The sequence below is a fragment of the Lagenorhynchus albirostris genome, chromosome 21 (genome assembly GCF_949774975.1).
Source record: "Lagenorhynchus albirostris chromosome 21, mLagAlb1.1, whole genome shotgun sequence".
NCBI lineage: Eukaryota > Metazoa > Chordata > Mammalia > Artiodactyla > Delphinidae > Lagenorhynchus > Lagenorhynchus albirostris.
Window position 1 is genome coordinate 9662262 of NC_083115.1, and position 26383 is coordinate 9688644.

The window sequence follows — 26383 nt, forward strand, 5'->3', positions numbered from 1 at the left end:
GCCCATTGGCGCCTAATACATTTTTTCTGGCTTCTAAAAGAACCCGTTGCCTCTCCTCAGTCGTTAGGAGAGTCTGAAGCAGCTGCTGACAATCATCCCATGTGGGCTGGTGGGAGAAAACAAGAGATTCTATTAAAGCGGTAAGGGCCTGTGGATTTTCGGAAAAAGTTGGGTTATGCATTTTCCAATTATAAAGATCTGCAGAGGAAAAGGGCCAATATTGGAGAGGTCTATTCCCTTGGCCGTCGGGGGGGCCATACTCTCTAAGAGGTAGGGCAGTGGAGTCCGGGGAGATAGCCCTCCGGCTCCTAGTGCCCGCTGAGGGACCCCTTTCTTCTTCCATCATGGATGGTTCCCTTGGTGCCGAGGGCAGTGGAGCTGGGGGTCCTCTAGGTGGTAGGGGATTTGGGGCCGGAGGATAAGGGGGTGGGGAATCCAAAAGAAGCAAATCGGACTGCGGGTCAGGATAAATCGCCTTCGGTGGATCCGGGGCGTCAGGTAGCTTTTCCGTGTTGGGGTTTTTCTTTAAGGCTAATATCTCCGACGCTGCTGATGTGTGCGCGGACGTACCTGTTGAGGAAACAAAGGGCCGGACCCACGGAGGTGGGGAGAGAATTAAATCTTCCCAGACCAAGACATATGGTACTTGGTCTGGATGTCCGTGGGGATCTATATTAAATATCTTAGACTTCAGCAGCTTAATCTTGTCTAATAAAAAGGATCCTTCGGGGGGCCATCCTATCTGAAATGTTGGCCATTCAGAGGCACACAAAGTCTGCCACTTTCCTTTCTTCACCTCTACCGAAAAATTATGGGCTCTGGCCCGAACTTCGGTCCAATGGCTTAGGGTAAGGGAAAGAGGAGTCGTCACAGTTTGTCCCATTGTCGTCCGTCAGAGAAAAAGAATAGACCACAATACAGAAACAGTTAAAACTCCATGAAACACATATACGCATGGGCCACCGCGAGCTCGCTTCAAAACCGAAACTTCTTCAGATGGCAGTTATCACCAAGGGAACTGCCGAAACCGAGTGAAGGGGAGACAGAGTTTGCCTCTCCTTCCAGATGAGCCACCAGGGCGTCCCCTAGGGCTCATGGACGCCGGCTATTAGCACGTCTGCCTAGCCAGGGGTCCGATACAGATTCCATAATAAGCCGATTCTTACAGCTTTCCTCCGATAATGGCCCACAAAGAACAAGGGACAAACAGACAATCAAGCTCGAGCTTACCTGGTACCTCCAACTCCCGATGTTCTTGTGGTCCGGGGCGAGTGGAATCCCGGACGAGCCCCCAAATGTTAGACCTGCGCGGTCTCCTAGGAGTTTCGACTCGCCCAGGAAACAACAAGAGTCGGAAGTCGATGCAAAACGCAAGAGGTTTATTGAAGGCCGGTGCACCGGGGTTCCTTGGTCCTCACGCAGGAGGTCGAAGAAGGAACCTTTTTGGGCGCGAATATGTCAGTTTTATAGGTTCCCACTTCCCCGTATGTAAATTATAGATTTGGTTGTGTTCTCCTGCTGATTGGTCCCGGCTTAGGCTCGGACCAGAGAGGGAACTTGTCCCCAGCTGCCTGATTGGTCTTTGACAGACACCTTTTTTACATTTTGTTATCTCCCTCCTTCTCGGAAGGGGGCCGGACATCCTGGAAATTCACCCATTGTCTAAGAAGCCCCTATTGTCTGCAGAGTTCTTAATCATTAGCTGGAACAATGTCTCTCGAGTCCCACATAAGTAAAGAAAGGAAAAAACCTGGAAAGCTTAAGTTATTTGCTCAAGGCCTCACAATATAACCAATACATAAGAAAGAATCTCTGACCTGAAGACCAGTCATTTCCCCCACACCGTGGAAAATAGGTATAGTAAAAAGAAGTTGGCCAAGTTGGTTAATAACTGATCTCACTGGAGAATAAAGTGAAATTGCAATTTAACAGGAGAATCAGGCCTGGATAAGCTGTGTGGACATCTTAGACCTATATATGACCCCTTTAATTGGAATTAATATTTGAAATCTACTCAAGATTTTCAGTGAGTTAAACAGGGAAATAAACACAGGAGTAGAGCTTTACCTCTTTAACCTTCAACCAGATTCAAGGATGTCGGGCAAAGAAGTTATTGCTTGGCCCTTCCCCAGGCAAACTCACTTTCCTGGAGGCCTGTCTGCAATGGCCGGAGGCTATCTTCTTTGTAGCCAGAACTCTGAGAATTTGCCTTAAAACAGAAGTGCCTCGGGCTGCCCTGGGGAACCTGGCATCTCTTGAAATCCTCTTATGAAAGACAGCTTTTGCCTAAAGCTCTAAGTAACTCATAAAAGGCAAGGGAAGATACTGGCAATTATCCAAGGGATTTCAGCAAGAGAAATGAATTTCAGGCAAAAATCTCTTAGAGCACTGCTTCTCAATTTTTATTGTGCAGGGATCTTGTTAAGATACAGACTTTAACGAGGGATCTTGTTAAAATGCAGATTCTAGTTGGTTAGGCTTGGGGTGGGGATGGAGCTTCTGCGTTTCTTACAAGCTCTCAGGTGATGCTGATGTAGCGAGCTTTTAGAGCATCCGCTTCCTGACAGAATTTGCCCCAATTCTCCACTTGCTATCTTTGGAGCAGAGGATCTCAGAATTTAGGTCACATTAGAATTACCCGAGGAACTTGGAAAAAATGCAACGTTTGATTTGGTAGGCCTGGGTGGGCTCTAGGAGTCTGCTTTTCTAACAAATACCTCAGCTGTCCCATTTTTCTAAGAAATGTTGCTTTAGGGGAAGTACAGTGGTGACCCAAGATACCCAGAAATGCCCCAGAAATGCACAATAAAGCCAGTACACAGCCTTAGGGACCAGTAAGTCTTAGCTAGTGAGAGGTTTCTTTAATTGGGGAACAGTGTAAGATTCAATTAAAGAAGTTCAGCTCATAATTCAGCAAAATAAAATAAGGTTATTAGGGGTCTCACATGGGCTTCTTCATTGCTAGGCAGAGAAAAGGAGTCTCAAATCTCCTCTGATTACACTCCTGCTAATTTCATGCTGAAGGACCTGCTATGTGACACAAGTAGGAGCAAGCGGAGAGTGACAGTAACTGACACCCGAAACTCCAGGAAGAGGGCATGTATAAGAGCCCCTAGAGATCCAGACACCCCAGTAAGAAGTAAGAGGACACATGTAGCTCCACAGCCAAAACTGCGTCATATTTTTTGCTTTCAGAAACTGTTTCTATGGAAACTCACTAGAAAGGTCTCTTGGTCTCTGCAAGCAGAGATCATTTTGAGAGATGTGTGGGGTTTTTTGTTTGTTTGTTTTGTTTTTGTGTGAACGTAAAGTAGCAATATAAACGTGAGTAAAATTGATGCATGATGTAAACAGAGTTGTGCTCCTCTATGATCTCCTACTTAGATAACCCCTTGGGGAGGAAGAGATGACATGGTTTCAGATGGCCATCCTGAACTACAAGAGGACATAAGGTGATGGAGAAAAACAAGGTGAGGCTGAAAGGGCAGTGAATCAGAACCCAAAAGATTAGTTGCTGCAGTACTGGCTGAGGGCAAGAGGAAAGGAAGAATGTTTTTCACACTGCAGCCCTGGGTCACGTGCATGGATGCAGAAGTCCTGTTCCAGCTCTGACATCACCAACTGAAGCCAAACCCGGCCTCTGTACCCTGACACCAAATTAAATCTCAGAGACAGAGTTTTGGGTGAAGTACAAAAGAATAGCTTTATTGCTTTGCCAGGCCGAGGGGGCCACAGAAGGCCAATGCCCTCAAAACTGTGTGTCCCCCCTTGGAGAGGGTAGTGAGAAGTTTCATAGTAATGGTTCAAAGAGGGCATGATCAGCTCCTACGTTCTTCTGATTGGCTGGTGGTGAGGTAAGTGGGAGTCGGCATCCTCAACCTTCTGGTTCCAACCCATCTGGGGTCTCCGTGCTTGTGGGCAGCACACAGTTAACTTCTCCCACCCGGCGGGGGGGGGGGGGGGGTGTTTCAGTATCTGCAAAACAGCTCAAAGATATTGTTGTGTGTATCCCTTGAGGGGGAACCAGGAACCTGCCCCAAGGCTGCACTATTGTTTCTTTTGACTGTTCCTCCCTTGTCTCTGCATCCCCTCCCTTCCCTAATTAGCAACTGTTTAAATCTGCCCCTTGGAACTGAGGGAAGGTTATGGAGGCTGAACGAAGCTTATCTCCTGTAATCAAGAAATGGGGGATGCAGAAAGGCTTTTGTGCCCAGGAGCCCCACAGGGCCCTGCTTGGTATCACAACTCTGTGAACTTAAGGGAACTTACAACCTCCCTGACTTCCAGATTCCTCAACTATCAAATGGAGACAGTAATACTAAGCTCCTAGGGTGGGTATGATAATTAAATGACACATATAGAATTTAACAGAGCCTGGTTCGAGTCGCTCAGTCAATATAAGCTAATGATAATGAAAATGGTGTTGAGAGTGAGTAGGGGTTGATCTACTGGAAGATGGAACAAACTGTGGAGATAAATTCTAGGGCCAAATCCAAGCAAGAATAAAGCCTAACTTGGGAATTAAGGGTCGTGGGGCATTTTCTAAAGTTAACTGATTTCAAATACTTTCAATCCACCACTCTTTTAGTGCTTCACTTGTCTGAAAGCCATGAGGTTTAGGATCTGTTGTCTGATTATTATGCTTTATAACACACTCTCAACAAAGGAGATGAAACGGAATAAATTATTTTGTAGTATTTCTTTCTCCAAGGTATCAACTGCTGATTTTGAGACACATAATTATTAAAATTATAATTGGCTATTGGCAAGTAGAACATTGGAAGCAAAGAAATGAATTATAAAAGAATGGAAACTCTGTGGATCATTTTTATTCTTCTGAGTCATTTGTGCTCCTTAGCGGCCCTCAGAGAAACAAATCAATAACTATTGTTTAGAACTTCCCTCCAGCTTCCAGTGCTTTGGGAGCCTTTTTTCTATCAGTGAGCCGTAATTTCATCAATATGGTATCATTAGCACACCACAGTTAGCAATTAACCTTTATCCCATAAGCTCCTTTATCGCTTTAGGAAAAAAACCGTCAGTCCCAGGGAATATACTCAGGTTTCAGTGGTACAGCTAGTTCTATTTAGGAGAGATGAAACAGCTGTTAAAGTTAGAGTCAGAGCTAGAGTAAGCATTGATTTGTAAGAACCAATCTCCTGCTTTTAAGGCATCCGGAGGAACGGAGGGGGTATCCATATCCGTCATTTTTAATTTTGGTCAGAAGTAAAGTGCTCCCCAGTAGGGGCACCGTTATACTCTGGTTTCTTGCAGGGCTCATTAACAACAGCTCCATTTTGGATACCAAAATATGTATGAGTGTTCCAGTAGTTACGCTCCTGTATAATTACTTCAAATGATCCTCACATCAACACTGGGAGGCAGTGATAATTACGCCCATTCTTCTGATTGGAAAGTAAAGCTCACAAAGGTCAAGTAAACTGCCCTTCCTCCCACAGCTATTAAGTAGTACAAACCCTGGGTCATTCTTGCTCATCTTCATGAGTACTTTTGAGCCAAAACATATTCCTGGATCCTTGCCCCAGATCTACCAGTAAATTTCTGGATGACCTTGAAAGTTGCCTCTCTGGTTTTCAGTTTCCTCAGCTGTAAAATCAGCTATAATAACAGTGAGTTGGTTCAATGGACTCTAAGCTCATTTCTAGATGTGAGATCTATGATTCCAGACGTCTCCAAATTAATTTTGTATCTCAGCAAGAGTACTTTAGTATTAATTTTGTGTGTGTGTGTGTGTGTGTGTGTGTGTGGTACGCGGGCCTCTCACTGTTGTGGCCTAGTATTAATTATTGGTGCAATTACATCATAATGTCCCAGTCATTGTCCTAGAGTATATTTTGTAAGAGTAATGATGTTTTTAGTAATATGAACACCCTATGCGGCCTTTGTCTTTTACATTTTTGCAGGGTGTTTGTTGGCTCTTTTCTTTAAAATAGTGTCCAGGGTTTACAGAGTATACTCATAATAATATTAACCATTAATTTCTTCCTAGATCTAAAAAATTGCTTCTGACATGTATTATAAGTAACCGGAATGATTTAAGTAGTCAGAACAAAATAATTAAGAGATGGATGACATAGGGATTCATTCCTGCTGTTTACGTTAATGTGAATTGCCTGGCATATAAAATGTCATTAGTGAAGGCAAAAAAGATTCCAGAGAAGGTCTACGAATAGTCTATGTATTAGATGAAAACATTCCAAGTAGAGAAAGAAATGTCCCACTTTAATTTGTCATAGACTAAATTAAATATAGAAAGACATAAAAGCTTTTGTTAAGATTTTTTTGTTTCATGTACAGGGACAGTTGGTCTCAAAAGATTAAAATTGAATACAATCCAGTAGAGAAACAGTAACTTTTTAAATTGACAAAAACCTTTGCAGAGGGAAAAAGGAGAAAACAACCTATGAAATAAATTTAAAACCCTGGAGAACGTTCCTTGGTTTGTCTAGCTCTTGAAGAAGAATCCTGTGGACCTTGCTCCTTCATCGTGCTAGAGGTGAGCTCTAAAGGGAGTTAAATTCTCCTCAATTGCATGTTCCACTTACAGCCATGAGGTCTGAAAAGGGTTTAACAGGAATGGAGGAGGGCTGCAACACAATGATTGCTGTGGTTGGCACACATTATTTATTTTTATGTTATTTTATTTACTTGGGGGGAGGGTGCTTTATTTTAAATGAAGGAAATTCCTTGAGTCATTTATTCAAAATTCCGTTATCACTTCTGTTGCAGGTTTTAATAACGATACATACATATAGGTTAATGATGCCTTTTTTTTCTACCACTGACATGCCAACATTGTTTTTCCTTGTCTTTCACATCAAATATTATATTATACTCCTGTAGTCATCAAAGTTATTACTATTAGCAGGATTTAAAGTCCTTCTAAAAGCAAATGCAAGCAAGCTTCGTAATTTCAACAATAAATATAGAGAAAAAAAAACTGTCATGGAATTTAAGGTATATAATGGTCCAGTATATATACATACACATACATGGATGTTTATGTATATGCAATTATTCTTTTAATAAAAATCTATGACCTCAATACATACCACAGTTAAAAGGAGAACCACTGTGACTGAATTGGGAGTAAAGCCTTTTGAACTCCTTCTTCCCTCATTTCTGGTGGAGGTCACTGAGACACCACCCAAGTTTGAAAACAAATGATGTAGTCCGTGTCCTTTCCACTTTTTATACATGAGGAAACTGAGGCCTGAACATGTTAAAATACTTGGCCCCATCACAGTCACTCACTCACCCACCTAGACTGGGACCTCACCCCGAGTTCAGCGATAGGATGATGGCAAACCCTTTCTTTCTGAATATCCAAAGTACTGCCTTGTAGTCACCACTGTGCTACTGATTTGGGTCTGTGACCTTGAACATACCCGTTGACCTCATTGGACTGATGTTTTCTTGTCCTAATACAGGAAAGATGATAGGAAATATTAAAACAGGAAAAGGAAGAGCAGATCTTCTACAGGACAGTTTTATTTCTACAAAATGACTTCAGGTGCAATCCTCCAGACATCACCAAAGGCTTCAACTACAGAAAATGAAATGAAACAAAAGCTCTAATACGAACTTCAAAGAAAGCAAACAGTAAGAGAGATCCACTGGTACACTGGGTACCTACAATGGCATATTTCTTAAATACAACATGGAACATTTGCAGTAGAACAATGTGTGTTTCACTACTGCAATCCTTTTCTAAAATTTCCATGGTAGTGCCTCTAACAGGAGAGAAATGGGAATGTATTAGCCCTTCTTTTTTTTTTACTTTACTTTATTTTTTATACAGCAGGTTCTTATTAGTTATCAGTTTTATACCTATTGGTGTATACATGTCAATCCCAATATCCCAGTTCATCCCACCACCAGCACCACTGCCCCTGCCGCTTTCCCCCCTTGGTGTCCATACGTTTGTTCTCTATGTCTTGTCTCTGTTTCTGCCTTGCACACGGGTTCATCTGCAGCATTTTTCTAGACTCCACATATATGCATTAATATACGGTACTTGTCTTCCTCTGTCTCGCTTACTTCCCTCATAGGACAGTCTCTAGGTCCATCCGCGTCTCTGCAAATGACCCAGTCTCATTCCTCCTTATTAGCCCTTCTTACTCTAACACCAGCTGAATTTATAAGCCGACTATATTCTCATACTTTATGTATAAATATGTAATCTTTAGCATCTCATTTCTCAATTTTGCCTTTACTTTTGTAAGTAAAATTATGAATTAACTTTAATAAAAAATAATGTGTCTCTACTTAGCTATACTGCTAAGTTTTACAGCAGGACCATAGGGAGGGGAAGAGGAGGAATAAAGACACAGATAATTCTAAAATAACTTTTCATTATATGGTTAAGGATACACATGGAGCCCAGAGGATGGTACAAACATTTTCTCCATGATTCACCTTTCAGATCATGTTAATTTCACCCAAGGTGAGCATAGATGAATCCTTCTTTTCTGTTCTCCTTCGATCCCATGGATTACTATATGCTGATAGGCATTAATAAATATTTTCTGAGGAATTTTAGAATTTTAAAATTAATATCCTTTTATACCCAAATATTTTTGTCATAAAACTTTTATCATGACCTATATAGACAAATAAACATCTAGAGAAATATAGGTTAGATGCACATTAATACATGAATTCAATTTTGCAAACTATTATATGTTCTTTAAAAAGTTTTGTCTATTGTTAATAAGTAGAAAAATATACAGTGTAAATGCATACACAAAAACTTAAGTAATGATTACATATTAAGAGCAAGACTTTTGCACAAAGAAATATATTTCTACTTGGTTGAATTAGAGAGTAAAATGAAAAAAAAGAGGCCGGTGGGGTTAAAATGTGCTGAAGGTGGCTTCTGCTAGTTCTTAAGAGTGAGTTGTACACATACCTTCACATCTCTTCCAAACTCCTCATTCAATGACATCATGTTGGTAGTTTGAATCAGCCTAGGTGGGAGGATTTACACCGCAGGATTCAGCAAACATTCCAAATCAGGATTTGTTCAACCAATTCTGGAGCACTGATCGTTAAATAGTAATCAACACATCACTGTCTAAGACCCTGAAGAACCTAAAGAGGACCTTCACAAGCCTTCATCTGTTATCAAGACTCCTTAATTTATATCATGTACAGATTGTCTTACTTCACTACTTTTCTTTCCTTCCAGTTGTTTGGGTTTACACATTTAGATGTATTTGCAGTAGCTAACATGCTGCCTTAAAAATTGTATTGTGCTATATTAAATACCAGAATGTTCCAAGAAAACTATAGTCATATTATACAGGTTAGGAGAAAATAAATAATAAATACTTGCATAAAGATGAGAATTGAGTTGCAGTAACATCAGCAAGATGGCTGAGTAGGAAGCCCTGGACCCTCCTTTCTCCCATAAACACAATTCAGCAATAGCTTATGGACAGATTTCCTTGGTGAGAAATCAGAAAATGTAAATTGTGACAACAGTAACATAAAGTGTGTGTGTTGGGGGGAGGAGTCATTAAAGTTTAGAAGTTTTGCATGTGATTGAACTTAAGTTGTTATCAGCTTAAAATAAACTGTAATAGCTATGAGATATTTTATATAAGCCCCCCCATACACATACAAAATACCTATATAGAAGTTGCAGAAAAGAAAAAAGAATCAAAACATATCAATACAAAAAAATGACAAAACCAAAAAGAAGACAACAAGAGGAGAGACAGAAAAAAAGAACAAGACTAACAGAAAACAACTAACAAAATGGCAATTGTATATCCTTTCCTATCAATAACTACTTTAAAGTAAATGAGTTAAAAGTTCCATCAAAATATATAGAGTGGCTGAATGGCTAAAAAAATAAGACCCAAGAATATGCGGACTACGAGAACATCACTTTAGATTTAAGGACACACACTAACTGACAGTGAAGGCATGAAAAAAGATATTCCATGCAAATGGTAACCAAAAGAGTGTGTAGGTGGCTATACTTATATCAGACAAAGGAGACTTTAAGTTAAAAACTGTTGCAAGAGACAAAGAAGGACATTTTATAATGATAAAAGTGTCAATCCACCAGGAAGCCATAACAATTATAAATGTAAATGCATCTAACATAAGAACATCTAAATATATAAAGCAAATGCTGACGGAACTGAAGGGAGAAATAGAGAGCAATAAAATAATAATAGACTTCAATACCCCACTTTCAATAATGAACAGAACACCCAGAACAGGAAACAGAGGACTCAAATAACACTATAGACCAAATGAACCTAACAGACATGTACAGATGTACAGAACATCCCACCCAGCAGCAGTGGAGTACACATTCTTCTTAAGTGCACCTGGATCTTTCTCCAGGATAGATCACATGTTAGGTCACAAAACAAGTCTTAACAAATTTAAAAAGGTTGTAATCATACTAAGTATGTTTTCTGACCATAACGGTATGAAACTAGAAATCAGTAACAGAAGGACCATTGGAAAATTCACAAATATGTAGAAATTAAACAATGCACTGTTGAACAGCCATTTGATCGAAGAAGAAATCAAAAGGAAATTAGAAAATACCTTGAGACAAACAAAAACAAAAGCACAACATACCAAAACTTGTGTGACACAGCAAAAGCAGTACTAAGATGGAAGTTCAAATGCCTGCATTAAAAAAGAGGAATGATCTCAAATAAACAACCTAACTTTACAACTCAAGGAACTAGGAAAAGAACAAACTAGGTCCAAAGTTAGTAAAAGGAAAGAAATAACAAAGATTAGAGCAGAAATAAATAAAATAGAAAATAGAAAAACAATAGAAAAAAAACAATGAAATTGAGTTTTAAGTAAACAAAATTGACAAACCCTGAGTTAGACTAAGAAAAAAAGAGAAGACTCAAATAAATAAAATTGGTAATAAAAGAAGAGACATTACAACCAACCCAAAAAGAAAAGGTGTAAGAGACTACTATGAACAATTGTATACCAACAAACTGGATAACCCAGGAAAAAATGGATAAATTCTTAGAAACATACAACCTACCAAGACAAAATCATAAAGAAATAGAAAGACTGAACTTACTTATAACTAGTAGGAGATTGAATCAGTAATCAAAAACCTCCCAACAAAGAAAAGCCCAGGACCAGATAGTTTCACTGGTGAATTCTACCAAACATTTAAAAAAGAACTAACACCAGTTCTTCTCAAACTCGTTCAGAAATATGAAGAAGAGGGAACACTTCCAAACTCATTTTATGAGGCTAGCATTACCCGCAAGCCAGACAAAGACACCACAAGAAAAGAGAACTACAGGTCATCCTTGATGAATAGATAGATAGATAGATAGATAGATAGATAGATAGATAGATAGATAGATATAGATGCAATAATCCTTAACAAAATATTAGCAAACTAAATTTAACAGCACATTAAAAGATCATACACCATGACCAAGAGGGATTTATCCCTGGGATCCAAGGATGTTTCAACCTAGGAAAGTCGATTAATATGCTATACCACATTAACAGAATAAAGCATATGATTGTGTCAATAGATGCAGAAAACACATTTGACAAAATTCAACACCCTTTTATGATAAAACTGCTCAACAAACAACAAAGAAATTACCTCAACATAATAAAGACCATAAATGAAAAGTCCACAGCTAACATTATACTCCACAGTAAAAGACAAAGTTTTTTCTCTAAGATCAAGAAGGCAAGTATATCTACTCTACAGGTACCACAGCAATTAGGCAAAAAAAAAAGAAAGGAAGGAAGGAAGGGAGGGAGGGAGGGAGGGAGGGAGGGAGGGAAGGGAAGGAATCCAAATTGGAAAGGAAGAAGTAAAATTGTTCCTGTTTGTAGACAGCATGATCTTATATATAGAAAACCCTAAAGACTCCATAAGAAAAAGCTATTAGAAGTAATAAATGAATTCAGTAGAGTTACAGGATCCAAAATCAACATACAAAAATCAGTTGTGTTTCTGTACACTAACAACGAACTATCTGAAAAGGAACTTAGGAAAACAATCCCATTTACAATAGTGGAACCTTATATTAATTATACTTCATGTTTTATTTTTTTAGTGGCTGTTCTGGGATTTCCAATATACATCCTTAAGTTATCAGAGGCTGCTTTCAAATACTATGCAACTTTGCATACAGTGTAACAACTTATAATGGTATACTTTTTCTTTCCTCCCTCAAATCTTTGTGCTATCTTTGTTATACATGTTACTTCTATATATGTTATAAACTCCACAGTGCATAATACATTGCTACTACTTTTGCTTTAGACAATCATCTTTTAAAATGGTTAAAAGTAAAGAAACGTGTCTTCTATATTTATCTTCCTTTTTACCGTATCTAGATATCTTTACTTCTTTGTGTAGAACCACATTTCCATCTGGTATCATATTCCTTCAAACTAGAAAGCTTCCTTAAACATCCCTTGCAGTGCAAGTCTTTGGCAATGAATTCTCTTAGCTTTTGTTTGTCTGAAGAAGTCTTTATTTTATTCATTTTAAAAAGATATATTCATTGGGTAGAGAATCTGGGTTGACAATTTTTTTCTTCAAATACTCTGAAGATGTCACTCTACCATTTTCTGGTTTGCATAGTTTCTGAAGGGAATTCTGCTGATACGTATGTTTCACTCTCACTGCCTTCAAGATTTCCTCTCTATCCTTGATTTTCAGCATTTTTACTGTGACATGTTCTGGTTCTGGTGGTTTTTGTTTGTTTGTTTTTAAATTCTCTGGAATACTTGGATCTGTTTGTTTTCTTTCATTAAATTTGGAAAATTCTGTGAATTCGTTTCGACAACACGTGGAAACCAGCAAGAGAACCTTGAATTGCAATGGATTGAAACAAAGTAGAAGTTTGTTTCTCTCTCATAAAAAGAGTCAGAATGTAGGCAGTCCAGAACTTTCACGGCAGGTGGATCATCATCAAGGGCCAAATTATTTTTATTTTTTGTTTTACAACATTTTAACGGTGCCTTAGGGTCTAACATGGGTGCCTGAGCCTCAGTCATTATTTCAGCATTCCAGCCAGCAGAAAAAAGAAAAAAAAAATGGGAGAAAGGAGAAGAATGTCCCCTCCCTTTAAAGACACCTAAGAAACTTCTTGGAAGTCTCATCTGATAATTCTGCTTATGTCTCTTGGCTAGAACTTAGTCACATTGCCCACACTGAACACAAGGAAGACTGAGAAATATACTTTTTATTCTGGATGGCCATCTAGCCAGCTAAAACTGAAGAGGTCTCTAAGAAAATAATAAGGAATATATAGTAAGGTAGGAGGCTGGTAGCAGTCTTTTCCACAGCTGTGCATGAAAGCCATGTCCTTAGCCTTTAAAAACTACAGATGGCTGGTGTTTCAATTACCTATTGCTGTGTAACGACCACTCCAAAACATAGTGGTTAAAAATAACAATATTATCTTATTTCTTATAATTCTGTGCTTGGCTAGGCTCAGTTGGACGGTTTTCCTCATCTACATGGTGTCTGCTGAGGATCACACATGAGGCTGATTTCAGAGGAGAGCTTGGCCAGCACTGGAATATAAAAGACAGCTTTGCCCATGTGTCTGGGGTCTTGGTAGGGAAAACTGGGATGTCCACAAGGCTACAATATCTCCTTCTTTCTCCATCAGGAAGGCCAGGTCTCTCTACATGGTGGTGAAAAAGGCTCTAAGAAAGTAGGTATAAGATGCCAAGTGTCTGAAAGCCTAGGTCCAGAGCTGTCATGATGGTACTTCTATCGTATTCTATTGGTCAAAGCAAGTCACAAGATTATCCCAGATACAAGAGCAGGAGAAAGAGACTCCGCCTTTGTATCGTAGGTGAGGCAAGTGCACAGAATGAGAGGACGAATTGCTGGTGGCCATCTTTGGACTCAGATCACTACTTCACTTAGAGATTCTCCATAGGCTAGGAGTTTGCTGAAGTTGTCTGTTCTTAGAATGAAAGGAAGAGAGGAAACTCATAGGTGGTTGGGTTTATGCACAAGAGTAAGAATCACTGACTCACTCTGGTATCACTGCCAGAATCCCAGCAGACAAGATCTTGGAAGCGGCACAAAGAAGTACACATAATTTCTACATAGAGAAGCTCCTAAAGCAACGAAATTACTCTCAGACAGTGTTGTCAGCAGTTTAGACTGGTATAACCTTTCTAGGTAATAGAAAGGTTAGAAAAATGTGTGTCCCATTGACTCAGTAATCCCAATTTTAAAGACTCTATCTTAAGCACATATTTTAACAAGTGTGAACAAAGATGTGTAATGCAGTGTTTTGTATATGGATGCAAACCTGGAAATAATTGAATATTTATTAGAAAGGGGAGATTTATTTAGAGGGTTAATAGAATGCACTACAGTTTTAAAAAATAATAAAGTGTGAAAAGTCTTCACCATATCTGAAGTAAAAGCAGCCTAAAAAGGAGACTATAAAATTGTATGTGTATAAATTGTATATAATTTCATTTTCTTTTGCAAAATTATGCATAAGAAAATGTCTGGAAAAATATACATTAACAGTGGTCATATTATGGTTCCTATTACTTTTTCTCAGTTGTATTTTCTAAACAAAAAGTTTTTTACGATAAACAAGCATTATTAATGTACTAAAATAATATTATATACAATATTAGATACTAAAGCAGCTGCATAGTGTCCAGTTGGCTTGGTTTATGTTTTCCAAACATAACCATGTGAGTAACTTTATGTGGGTTCTTTTTGTTCTTCCCAAGGAACAGAGAATTATATTCAAACATTCCCTTTCTGTACATAATTTTAATTTGTGAGCCCTGCCATCTGTGTGAGGCTTGTTGCATCACTCCTTACTAGAGGTTATTGTTCAGGCTTTCCCACTTTGGAATAATTACAACAGAATAACCTTGAAGTTATCACCTCTAATAGCAAAAGAAAGCAAGGTCCTGGGAACCTGACTATCTTCTAAACCAGCATAGAAAGCCAGAGAATCAGAAGGAATGAGAATCAGGGTGTAAAGATTTATTAGGCTAAAACATCATTTCAAAAGGTCAAAATTCCACATTATTTCATTAGGTTTGAAGTAACTCATGAAGGCCTTCCCACTTATCACGTGCCCAGTTTAGGAAGGTTGTTAAATGAAATAGGAGGCATGTCCCCTGGAGAAAGAGAGAGAGAGAGAGAGAGAAAGGGAGAACACAGACACAGAAGAAAGCCACCAGGAGCCCTTACAAAGCAACCCACCCACAGACACTGACACGAGGGTCCCAAGCAGGCAGAGTTTACAGAGAGCTCATTTGTAATCTTCCAGACTCAATCCAAATTCAGATCTTCTTAAAATTCTCTCTAACCTCTGCAAATCGAACATCATCATTGTTATACTCCTATCTTCTTAATGTAAGGGCTGGCTATCTATTTGATACCATCTAAATATTACTTTGAATCTGAATTGGTATCTTCAATATTCTACTTTGGGTTGTTACATTTTTTTCAGTTTTATTATAAAATCACTTCATATTAAAATTTACATAAGTAACATTCAAATATATTTTCATCAAAATGCAAAATAATAAAGGTTAACATTGTTGAGCACTTACTCTATGTCAGGCATTTAAAAAAATTTACATGTACTTCTTCAATTCTTGAAACAACTCTATGAGGTAGCTTATGTTATTATCTTCATTTTGCTTAAGGAAAGCAGGGTACACAGAGGTGAGGTAATTTGCCCAGAATGTCTCCAGAGCTAGAACTCTTAACCTCTATATTATACTATTTCTCATTAATATAAGATAACATGGAATAAAAATGGGAATGGTACCTGCACAATTATGTGAGACAGCCCTGCCTCTGTTACTCTCTGGTCATTTGTCTTTCCAGAGATTTATCTATTCATTTGCATGTTCATTTACATGTATGAGTACCAAGTATGAGTCTCACTCCATAAACTATGCATGTACAATGTAATTTTTCTATAACTGAACTTAATTGGTCTAATTTTTCTTACGGCACAAGCATATTCTTTTTTAATTCCACGTCTCCTTGACACTTTTTCCTGGATTGTCTGTAGGTTCTTCAGGGAATGCCAGGTACTACATTATGGGGAACCATCGGGGGTCTCCATCCTGAGACATCCATAGTTCCATCTGATCCTTATTCAGAAGGATCACTGTCAGTGACAGAGAGGCCTCTCCAGATCTGTGTCTTTCTTAGCTATTCCTGCATCCCGCAAAAGCAGATTTAAAATTATCCCACTGTTCCCAAACTCCCCTTGGGCTGCAGTAGGAAACCAGGTGGGGCTGCAGAAGGCCCTTCACCACCCAAGCACTGCTCCTCAAGTGCTTCTGAATCCTCTTGCAGCAGGGGGAGTTCTGGGGCCTTGTCTTAGAACCCTTACCTGGGAAGGTCCATGGAGAGCAGTCCAGGGTCACTGGCACTGGATTCCTCAAATGTTGCTAGAGCTTCTATTATTTCTCTTCTCCTCTCTGCTTCCTCTCTGGCATGGTGAGAGGCTCTGTCTCAATGGATATGTAACTTGTTTACCTTATTTCTTTGATGCTTTTATTCTCCCACTTCAGGGAAAAAAATTGCTCTGATTGTATTTTTCCAAATCCTCAAAACTCAAAAGCCAAGATTTAGAAAACAGTTATAAGGTTTCACTATTATATGTGAGGGCTGTGATAGGATTCTTTTATGTAATCTTTATCAAGCTATGGTGGCATCCTTTTACTATCTATTGAGACTTCTGCTATTATCAAGAATGGGAGTTGAATTGTATCAAATGCTTTCGAAGCATCTATTGAGATAACCATATATTTTTCCTTATATACATTCTAAAGTAGTAAATCACATTAATAGATAAGCATATATTCAGTCTTCTGCATTTCTGAGAAAAGGTCTCCTTTGTCCTGAATTATCAGCCTTTTCATGTGCTGGTGGCTCAAGTCACTGAGATTTTGAAATCCCGTGATTGAGTTTGAGCATTTTGTAGGTGCCTGACTGATCAAGTCACTTAATGTTCATTAACTTTAGTTCCCTCAAGTGCAATATAAGTACTTCCATCCTAGTCACAAAGTAGGTGTTAGGATTAGGTAAAATTGTAAAATTCTTATACAGTAAAAAAAAAAGAAAAAAAATGTTGTACAGATATCATTTATTACTTCAGGTATTCAAGAGAACTGAGTGATTATACTTGTATCCTTACCTAGCATGCCGTTAATGAGGATGCACTAGTGCATTGAATTACCACTTCGTGCAACTCTCCTTTTTTCTCGTGGCAGTGGCTCCACGCACCAAATGGGTTAGGAGCCCAAGGCACACAGGATGATAAGTTAATTTTCCCTAAGACTGCATCAATGTTAGAAATGCTTTCATGGCTTCGTGTGAGGGTCCAGGGATACCGACCAATAGTTCTTGGTTAGTAGCTGGAGCTACTTCTTCAAGAATAAAGACCGTATTTTGATGGGTAGAAAGAAAATGGCCCGTGGGATGATATTTTGAACGTTGACCACTAGATGGCATTATGAGCCTATCAGAATTGTTTTAATGAGGCATTTATTCACCAGTTAAATACTAATTAGTTAAAGAAAGATATTAGTAAATGGAAGTTAGTGATAATAACAGCACTATCTTTGAGAAAGCTGTTTGTCCTCCTTGTCTGAATATCAGCTAAAGGTAGCAATAATATCTAGAGACAATGTTATTTAGCCCTCATTTCAAAACAATCACCTCCATAAGGAAAATAATTACACTAAAGCAAATGGAAAGGATACACTCTTAGAAACAAAAAGTCAGTGAGAAATTCTATCAAAAAAAAACCAAACATATTTTTGTTCTCAACTGAATTGCCTAAACACTTTGTGAGATAAATGAATTCCAAAAGAGTTTAGATAACTTGGCTTCAAAAGGAAGTGGGTAGGATGACAATGAGGAAATAATTTTAGGTTTAACTCAGAGAGGGCTGCTTCTCCTGTCATCTCTTTGGGGTTGCTTTTGGCAACGGAACACTTAGATGGATGGAATTTAGGTAGTAATAAGAACAAATATTCGAATGATTATTAATTCTTATTTTAATTCATATTAACTATCATGACAGGAAGTAACTGAACTTAAAGCTAGGACTTCTTTGTTGGGGACACTCATAGTAGCATTTACTGACGCTAAACAAACACTGGCTTTTCTGGTTTATTCTGCTTTCCTATCATCTCATTTATCCCCTCCATGCATCTCCACTTCCTCCAGTACACCTTCACAGGTTTCCCCAGCTATCAGAAAGTAGAGTTCCTATGGACCCTTTCACGAGCCACGATGCTGTAAAGCAAAGAAGCAACTACCTTTGGACACATCTTGCTAATGGAGGCACAAAATAAATGGAGATAAAGCACAGATGCTCACAGACACAGTTCAAAGCTATGGCGGCCGCTTGCTGAGATCCTGAGTGTGGTTCTGGGGAAGGAGCTTGACGGGGCCATTCTCCCTATTCTGGGTGCACAGATGCCTCTACTAAGTCTCAATGCAAAACAGACGCTGGGGTCTTCCCTGGTGGCGCAGTAGTTGAGAATCCGCTTGCCAATGCAGGGGACACGTAGCTTCGATCCTTGGTCCAGGAAGATCCCACGTGCCACAGAGCAACTAAGCCCGTGCGCCACAACTACTGAGCCCGCACGACACAACTACTGAAGCCCACGCGCCTAGAGCCCATGCTCCGCAACAAGAGAAGCCACCGCAATAAGAGCCCTGAAATTATTCTGGAATTTCAGGGGGTTTTGTTTGTTTTTTTGTTTTTGTTTTTTAAGTACAGCCCACAACGAAGAGTAGCCCCCGCTTGCCACAAGTAGAGAAAGCCCACAGTAGAGAAAGCCCAGCAAGGAAGACCCAATGCAGCCAAAATTTTAAAAAAGTTAATTTAAAAAAACCCCAAAAAGCAAACGCTGAATGCTATTTTTGCTTTTTACCTTTTATCATAAAAGCGAAAATCCTCTTCAGATTTCTTTCTGTTAGATAAAATAGGTACTAATGCAGGTTTTTCGTAAAAGCAAAGTGGCTTAGAGAGAACTTTTGAAAATTGGAGGATACCTGCACTCACTCTCATAGTATTTTAAAGAACGAAACACCTCTCTCTCTCTTTAATCTCTTGAGAAAGAAAGAACACTCCCAAGTTGGCAGCTCACACTGCTCAGAGTGAAATACAGTGGTCTGTGGGTGCCGGAATCATGCCTGGAAATACTGTCCCCAATACACACATGTATAACATCAGCTGTAAGTACAGCTTGTGTCTGGTCCTCAGTCCTACTTGGAATGTTTGAGATGATTGCCTACTAGGGATCTCTTTACAACTATGAAATAGTAGACTTTTCATCAACAATTATTTCATAATTTATATACATAGATAGGCTTGATAAGGAAGAGACCAATTTCTAATGGCCAGGGAGTTTTAGGAAAGAAGAAGAAGAAATACTCCCAAAGACTTACTAGTGCATAGTAATCCAATATCTAGAGCTGAGATCTGACAGAAAAGTTCATAGATGTCAAGGATTCTAAGAAAATATGTTTATACAGTTTTCTTGGGTCCCATTTTTGGCTTCAAACTTTATTTCACGGTTTTCAGGAATTCTGTCTTCACAGTGAATCAGTAAATGGTCAACATTTAAGACACGCCACTCTTCTGAAATCAATCAAAGTTCAAGTAGAACATTCTTAGTCAAGTGTTGAGTCATGCTGACTAAGAGGCAATGGTGCAGGGAGGTGGGAGAGAGGATTGAGGCCCTCACAGAAGTCACTTGATTAACAATAGCTTCATTCTAGGACTGGAGAGCTCTCTAGGTCCAGGAGTCAGAGTTCCTAACCAATGGGAGAGAGAGAAGGTTGAACAGCCCCCTTTATTTCAGTGGGAGAAAAATCTCTGGAATGTTATTTGCATAACTGTGACCTCAATTCAATACAACATGTCCAAGCAGGTAAGACAGAATCCACTATACTGGAGGTCGAAGTCTCAAGGGTATACTTTTAACATTTCCATTACAGAAATTCTTATCATGGAATAATGTTCTCATCTACACAAGGTGAGACTATAAGGTAATGTGATTCATTTAACAAAAACAACAAGCATAACAGAATGCATGCAATGAGATGAATGTGGGCTCTTGTCTTTGGAGAATAGATTTGAATTTTGGAAACAGCCAAAATGTCAGTAGCTTGGAGGTAGGGCAAGGGAGAACTCTTAAAAAGCTGAATAATTGGGAAGATTGAAGCTGCAGTGCGCAATCTCTTTTTTCAAACAGGAGCTTCTTTTGGTTTTCACAAAGACCTTCCCTGCCTGAGGTAAGGTAGCTTGAGACAGAGAGCTGTTATTTGTGATATGGTCATGTGTGGACATTCCATGAGAAAGAATGCACAACTTGGAGAGTCAACTTGATAGACCTTGAAAAGACTTAATACATGATAATTGCATAGACTAATTGAGGATGTCTATATCTAAAGAATTGAGATTTTGAGTCACGTGCGTTATAAGGAATTCCAAGGATCCACTGAATTTATCCTATTTATTCTGGAATTTCAGTTTTCTTTGTTTGTTTGTTTTTGTTTTTATTAATACAGCCCAATAGTCTAGGTATATGTTCTGAGATTGTTTCTTAATGTGAAATTTGCCTTATTCTTTGCATTTAGGATAATTGGATTTGGCTTATAAGAAACATGAGAAAAGAAGATTTACAAGCAACCTATGCTAGATTTAAGATCTTCTACAGAGAATTGACTTAATGTGGTCTCCATCTTCTCCACTGACAGAATCCCATGATTTGGACTAGCGCACAATGAAAGAATTGGATTAGATGTAAAAGGTTTCTAGAAAAAACTCTGAGTCTTCCGCCCTGATGATCTATGAGTAGGAAATGTGATAATATAGCAGCCTACCCAGAGAGCTTTATTCCATGCTGCCTATTTTCAGAAGGAATAATGACTTCCCAACTGGAGAGTCACCATGTTCATCACTTACAGAGGCTGGGTACTTGGCAATCTCGACCAAAACATTAGCTAAGGATACCTGGGTAATAAAGGAAAGCCTTCCTTATTGATATTTGCAAATTACAACAAGTCTTGATGTGGCTTTGAGTTATATATCACCTATATGATCTATTGTAATTAGCTATATATATGACATATAACTGTACATATGACACCTGTGCACACGACAGATATGTGTAGATGTATATTACCTATATGAAAGAATATTTGGAAAATTTTCTTTTCAAGAAAGTATTTCTGTAGATTTGGAGACAATTTTCTTGCTCCACAATTGTGTATTTCTCCTCTTATTCAAAATACTCTTCCATGTAAGAAAGTGACCAAGGGGACTTCCCTGGCGGTCCAGTGGTTAAGACTGTGTGCTTTCACGGCAGGGGGTGCGGGTTCTATCCCTAGTCAGGGAATTAAGATCCTGCATGCCGCGCAAACACGGCCAACAAAGAAAAGAAGAAGAAAAAAAGAAAGTGACTAAAATGCAATTGTCTTCCTCATCAAAGGAAATTAGATTATTTATATTATAAGTCTCCCTCTCTCCACCAAGTCAAACAATATTAGCCTCCCGTTTCATCCTAAAACAAAAAGGCTTCAGGAGCAGGGGTGAAGGGGCCACAGGAAAGAGGTACACTGGAAAGAACCCTGAAATGTGGGACCCATTTCCACCTTTGCCCTGGAGCAGCTGTGTGCCTTTGGGCAAATCATGTGACCTCTTAGGGCTTCAGCTTCCTGGTCTGTAGAATGTAGAGTTGAACCAGAGAGTTTCTTAGGCGTGTGTGCACAGAAGAATCACGTGTGTCTAGCCAGTGTGCACAGAAGAATCACCTACAGTCTTCGAAAGAGATGAGTTCCTTGAAATGGGTAATGGTGTTTTAAACCCAGAGCTTACCACAGGATGTGACACGTAGTTAAGGTTGCCAGATTTAGCAAATAAAAACACAGGATGTTCAGTTAAATTTGGATTTCAAATAAATGATAAATACATTTTTAACATGAGTATGTCCCAAATATTTATCTGACAACCTGACACATAAAGGAAGTCAAAGTTTGTTCATGTGATGAACTTACATCACCAAGCCTCTACTGGTGGGAATTTTAGATAAAGAATGGGAAGTGGTAGGGGATGTGTGTTTCAGTAGTTTTTCGGTCATACCACATGGGGAGTCTCTTGCTTTTTTTTTTCAAGCTTTATCAGCCTTGATTGGAGTACTTTTTCAACCTTCGACAAGAACTATGTCAACTGAAATGCTTTAGGCTGTGAGTAAAGTATACCTCAATTAAAATAGTTCAAACAATAAGGGAATTTATGGATTGACTTAACAAGAGGTCTGGAGCTGAGATGAAGCCATCAAGGACCCAGGTGTTTCCATCTTCTTTCTGCTGGGACATCCTAGGTGTGTTGGCTTTCATCTTCAGGACATTAGAGGGGAAAAGGAAAAACAGTATATATATATATATATATATATATTTTTTTTTTTTTTGGCCATGCCATGTGGTTTGTGGGACCTTAGTTCCCCGACCAGGGATCAAACCCATGCCCCCTGCAGTGGAAACAGGTGGAGTCCTAACTACTGGACTGCCAGGGAAGTCCCTATACATGTACCTTCTTAACTGAAGGGAAAGGAAAACATTTCTAAGGGCTTTCTATCTCCAGAATACTTCCCGTTCAAACACATTGGCCAGAATTGGGTCACACGCCCATGCACTAGCCCAAAGGGAGGCTGGAATGCAAATTTCAGATGTTTTCACTCTTCCTGGTAGGAGGCAGTTTCTGTAAGTAATGAAGGAAATGGTTGGAAATAAATATTGTGGAGGCAACTGAGTGTCATCCCTAACCATCACATCTGGGATAAGCCTCTTCTTTTTTTTTAAGCCTTTTCTTTTCAATGACTCCGACACACTGATGGATTCTTGCCTGGTGGACCAGTCTGAAGGAGTGGGGAATGCCTCACAGTTTTAGGTGTTGTTCTTTTGAAGGCCTTTATGCATTAAACCCTGACCCCAAACAAAGACACATTTATGTTGGTCCCAACGTAGCCCTTTAAATGTGTTCTCCTTTAGCCAGAATGATTAGAACTTCAAATTTCACAATCACTTTCCTTTTTGCCCAGAAAAATATTTTTTTAAACTTGAAGAATACTTTTTCTTTTACCCATTATTCACTTCAATTTTTCATGCCAAGCTTATGGCACAATATCCCGCTGAGTATACACACAACAGTCTTCGAAATGGCAGAATCCTCATTTCAGAGGGGACTTTCTTTCGGTTGGATTTCATCCAAATGTACTTTCATTCTTAAGTATGCTATTAGAAGGAAGGTAAAACAGATAATGATTTTCTTTTGATGCTCAAGATTGCCCAAGATTTTTAAAGCGCTCTGCACACTGATTTTAACCTCTCATCACTTCGATCAGGTGAAGCAGGCCAACGTGCAGTGTTTCAGTGTGGGGAATACTTAACTAGTCTCAAGACCTGCAAAAGAGGTTTGGCCCTGATTTGCACACAATGTTATATACTTTTGTTCACCATGTAAATGGGGCCTGTAACTGGGGTAAATTCTTTCACAATGTTGCTAAAGCACAGATATTAAAGTGCATTTTCTCAAAGCTTACATAAAATTCCAAGTGGTGTACAAAATAAGTTTTAAATGCTACATATGGAGAAAAGAGAAGAGAAAGAAAATTAGTATTTAATGAATAGCTTTGCTATTCAAGACATGATGCTTAAATGTCTGACATCTTTACATTTATATAATCTTGAAAACAACTTTTTGAGTTATTTTACAGGCTATTGATTCATCCAAGGTTATACAATCTAATGAACATCAGAGACAGAATGAGAATTACTGCCAAAGACTATTCCTGCAAAGGAAGCGATGTGGAGTTTTTACAAACACACACTTGATAAGGTAGTTTTTTCTTAGTCTTTGCCTGTTTATTAAAATAGAATTTCTGTTTAGGGTTGAGTTGCAGAACAAGCTTTAAATCCAAAACAGCACTCTCATGATCATTAGCAGGATATCCAATCAGAGATATTTTCTTCAGAAAGATTTGTACATTTTCTCCTGCCCACTGGTAAGGATAGGCACGTCCTCTGGAACTCAATGCATTACACATTCCAAGCATAGCAAATCAATCATTAATTATTCTCAGGAAGAGTGTTCAAAGTTCTCTTCCTTCTTTGGGTGATATGATACAACATGAAAAACAAAACAAAAACCCTGGGTACTTAGTCCTTAGGTAGTACCTGATCAAATACCCCGTTTGTTACAGATCCTTCAACTTCTACACTGTTCCATCACTTCCCAAGATAAAAAGGGGGGTAGGGGCTTCCCTGGTGGCGCAGTGGTTGAGAGTCCGCCTGCAGATGCAGGGGACACGGGTTTGTGCCCCGGTCCGGGAAGATCCCACATGCCGCGGAGCGGCTGCGCCCGTGAGCCATGGCCGCTGAGCCTGCGCGTCCGGAGCCTGTGCTCCGCAACTGGAGAGGCCACAACAGTGAGAGGCCCGCGTACAGCAAAAAAAAAAAAAAAAAAAGGCGGGGGGGAAGACTATGGATTTCTGTACTGAGGGAACTTTCCTGAGCTAACTAAGTAAATCTGAATTGTAGCACAAAATAGCAGTGTTAAAATCTTGAGCTGTATGTTAGTTCTTCAAAAAGGCTTTGAGGTATGCATGAGTTTATAGTGACTGCGAAAAGTTGTTGGGCTGGTTTTTTTTCAGAGAGAGCAGCCACTGGGGTACATTTTTGTCCTTTTGGGCCTGGCAGGCTGGGAGCAGAATACAGACAAAGGCACTGGGGCATATGGGCCTGTTATGGCCTGGAATTCGGGCTCTCCGGGTGGTAACTGAATGGGTATGCCAGGGTGTGTAGGGACTGGACTGATCCTCCCAGAACTGAGAGAAGGGCCCTTGGGATGTGGAAGCAACGCAAGTGTTGGACATGGCACTGGTGCGGGAGAGGGGTCACGCAGTGGGTGTGAGATTGGGTGTGCTGGCCTGGGGTCACCCTTCGGGCAGGGCGTGGTGAAGCTTGTTGGGCCCTGGCTGTTGGCTGAGAAGCTGGATGCCAAGGGCTGGGAGAACTGAAAGGCCCGTGAAGGTATGACTGCCATCAGCCTCAGCCCTGGGAGAGACGGAAGAGTCCAAGGTGAGTCCTGCGGCGAGGCGACGAGGGGGCAGGTCTGGGGCCCCCATTCAGGAATACATGGTCAGCTGCAGCCACTCCTGGCTGTCCACCTGGATTTGTCCGGTGCCACGTCTGTCAAGAGGTTTGAAGGCCCAGAAATCTGACGAGTCTGACCAGACAGCTGATGAAGCTGTCAACATCCGTGTTCCCTCCCCCATCTGAGTAGCGTCCGATGATCCTGTCGTAGAGATGCTCATTCAGGCGGAACCCTGCTGCCTCAAAGGTTCCTGGGGAGTTCACCGCTGCCCATGGTCCCTGAACGGTCAACGTCAAACTGTTTGCCACATTTTGATGTTGCTCCACAAGCACTAGAATTCCTCGAAGCCCAGCTTGCTGGTCGTGTCACTACCACGGTCACCATGATGCAACAGGATTCAATGCTAAAACCGTCAGTCTTCAGACCGGGAGGTCGGGTCACGACTTGGTTGAGAATGTTCGTGAATTCTGTGGCACTGACTCTCTAGCCAGCTGGGCAAAGACTCTCCGGCACTGCCGGACCTCCTCACTCTGATTGGCCCGGATGATGGCGTAACGGATGCGTGGGGCGGGGCTCTGGGTGTAACGCGCAGGCGCCTCATGGGCGACGCTAGTAACCCGGCCGGGAAACGCCGGTCGGGAAACGCCGGCCGCGCTGCGGCTGGCCATTCCGCCAGCACCTCTGCCTTTGGCCCTGCTGTCCTCTGTACCACCCTCCCCACCCCAGCCACCGTCTCCCCCTGACTCCAACCAGGGTGCCCCCTTCTTCCCCCTTCCCCCTCCCGCTCGTTCAAGAACGAGTTAACCAGGACCGTGGCTGTGACTCAAGATTACGCCTCAATCACACGCTCGCCGGTCTGCTCACCTGTGCGGCCTCCCTAGCGTTGGACTTCGGGGGAAGGCTGTTTGAGAAAACTCTAGAAAATTAAGCAACAAACTCCAGTTATCTCCAGAAAAAAGAAGAAAGGAAACTTCAAAGGTAAAAAAAATTAAGCCAGTAAAAAATTTGCTGCCTAAAGGTTCTTTTACGAGGCCTGTGGGTTTTCATCTTTCCGTATGCCAATAACTTAGACATAGTGTTTAATTTGCTGCTTTATGGTAGAAAATTCTTTGATTCAACAATGATTTGTTCAATAATAACTTCTTCAACAACTTTGTGGTGAATACCGGACGTGGATATGGGGGCAAAATAGAACT

General features: G+C 40.1%; 1 long non-coding RNA gene and 1 pseudogene across 3 annotated transcripts; one reads left to right on the forward strand and one right to left on the reverse strand.

Annotated features, from left to right (window-relative positions):
• Positions 1–1928: 1928 nt before the first annotated feature.
• On the forward strand, positions 1929–22018 carry LOC132512605 (uncharacterized). Of its 3 annotated transcripts, none has more exons than XR_009538238.1 (6): positions 1929–3470; positions 6319–6517; positions 7452–7623; positions 8390–8467; positions 19811–19962; positions 20672–22018. It is a non-coding gene; the product is annotated as an uncharacterized LOC132512605 (long non-coding RNA). The 3 variants fall into 3 exon arrangements; XR_009538236.1 differs by having other exon boundaries at positions 1933–3470; positions 6402–6517; XR_009538237.1 differs by lacking the exon at positions 6319–6517 and having other exon boundaries at positions 1932–3470.
• A 3200-nt stretch (positions 22019–25218) lies between these two features.
• LOC132512793 (calpain small subunit 1-like) lies at positions 25219–25855 on the reverse strand (annotated as a pseudogene).
• Between the last annotated feature and the right edge of the window lie 528 nt (positions 25856–26383).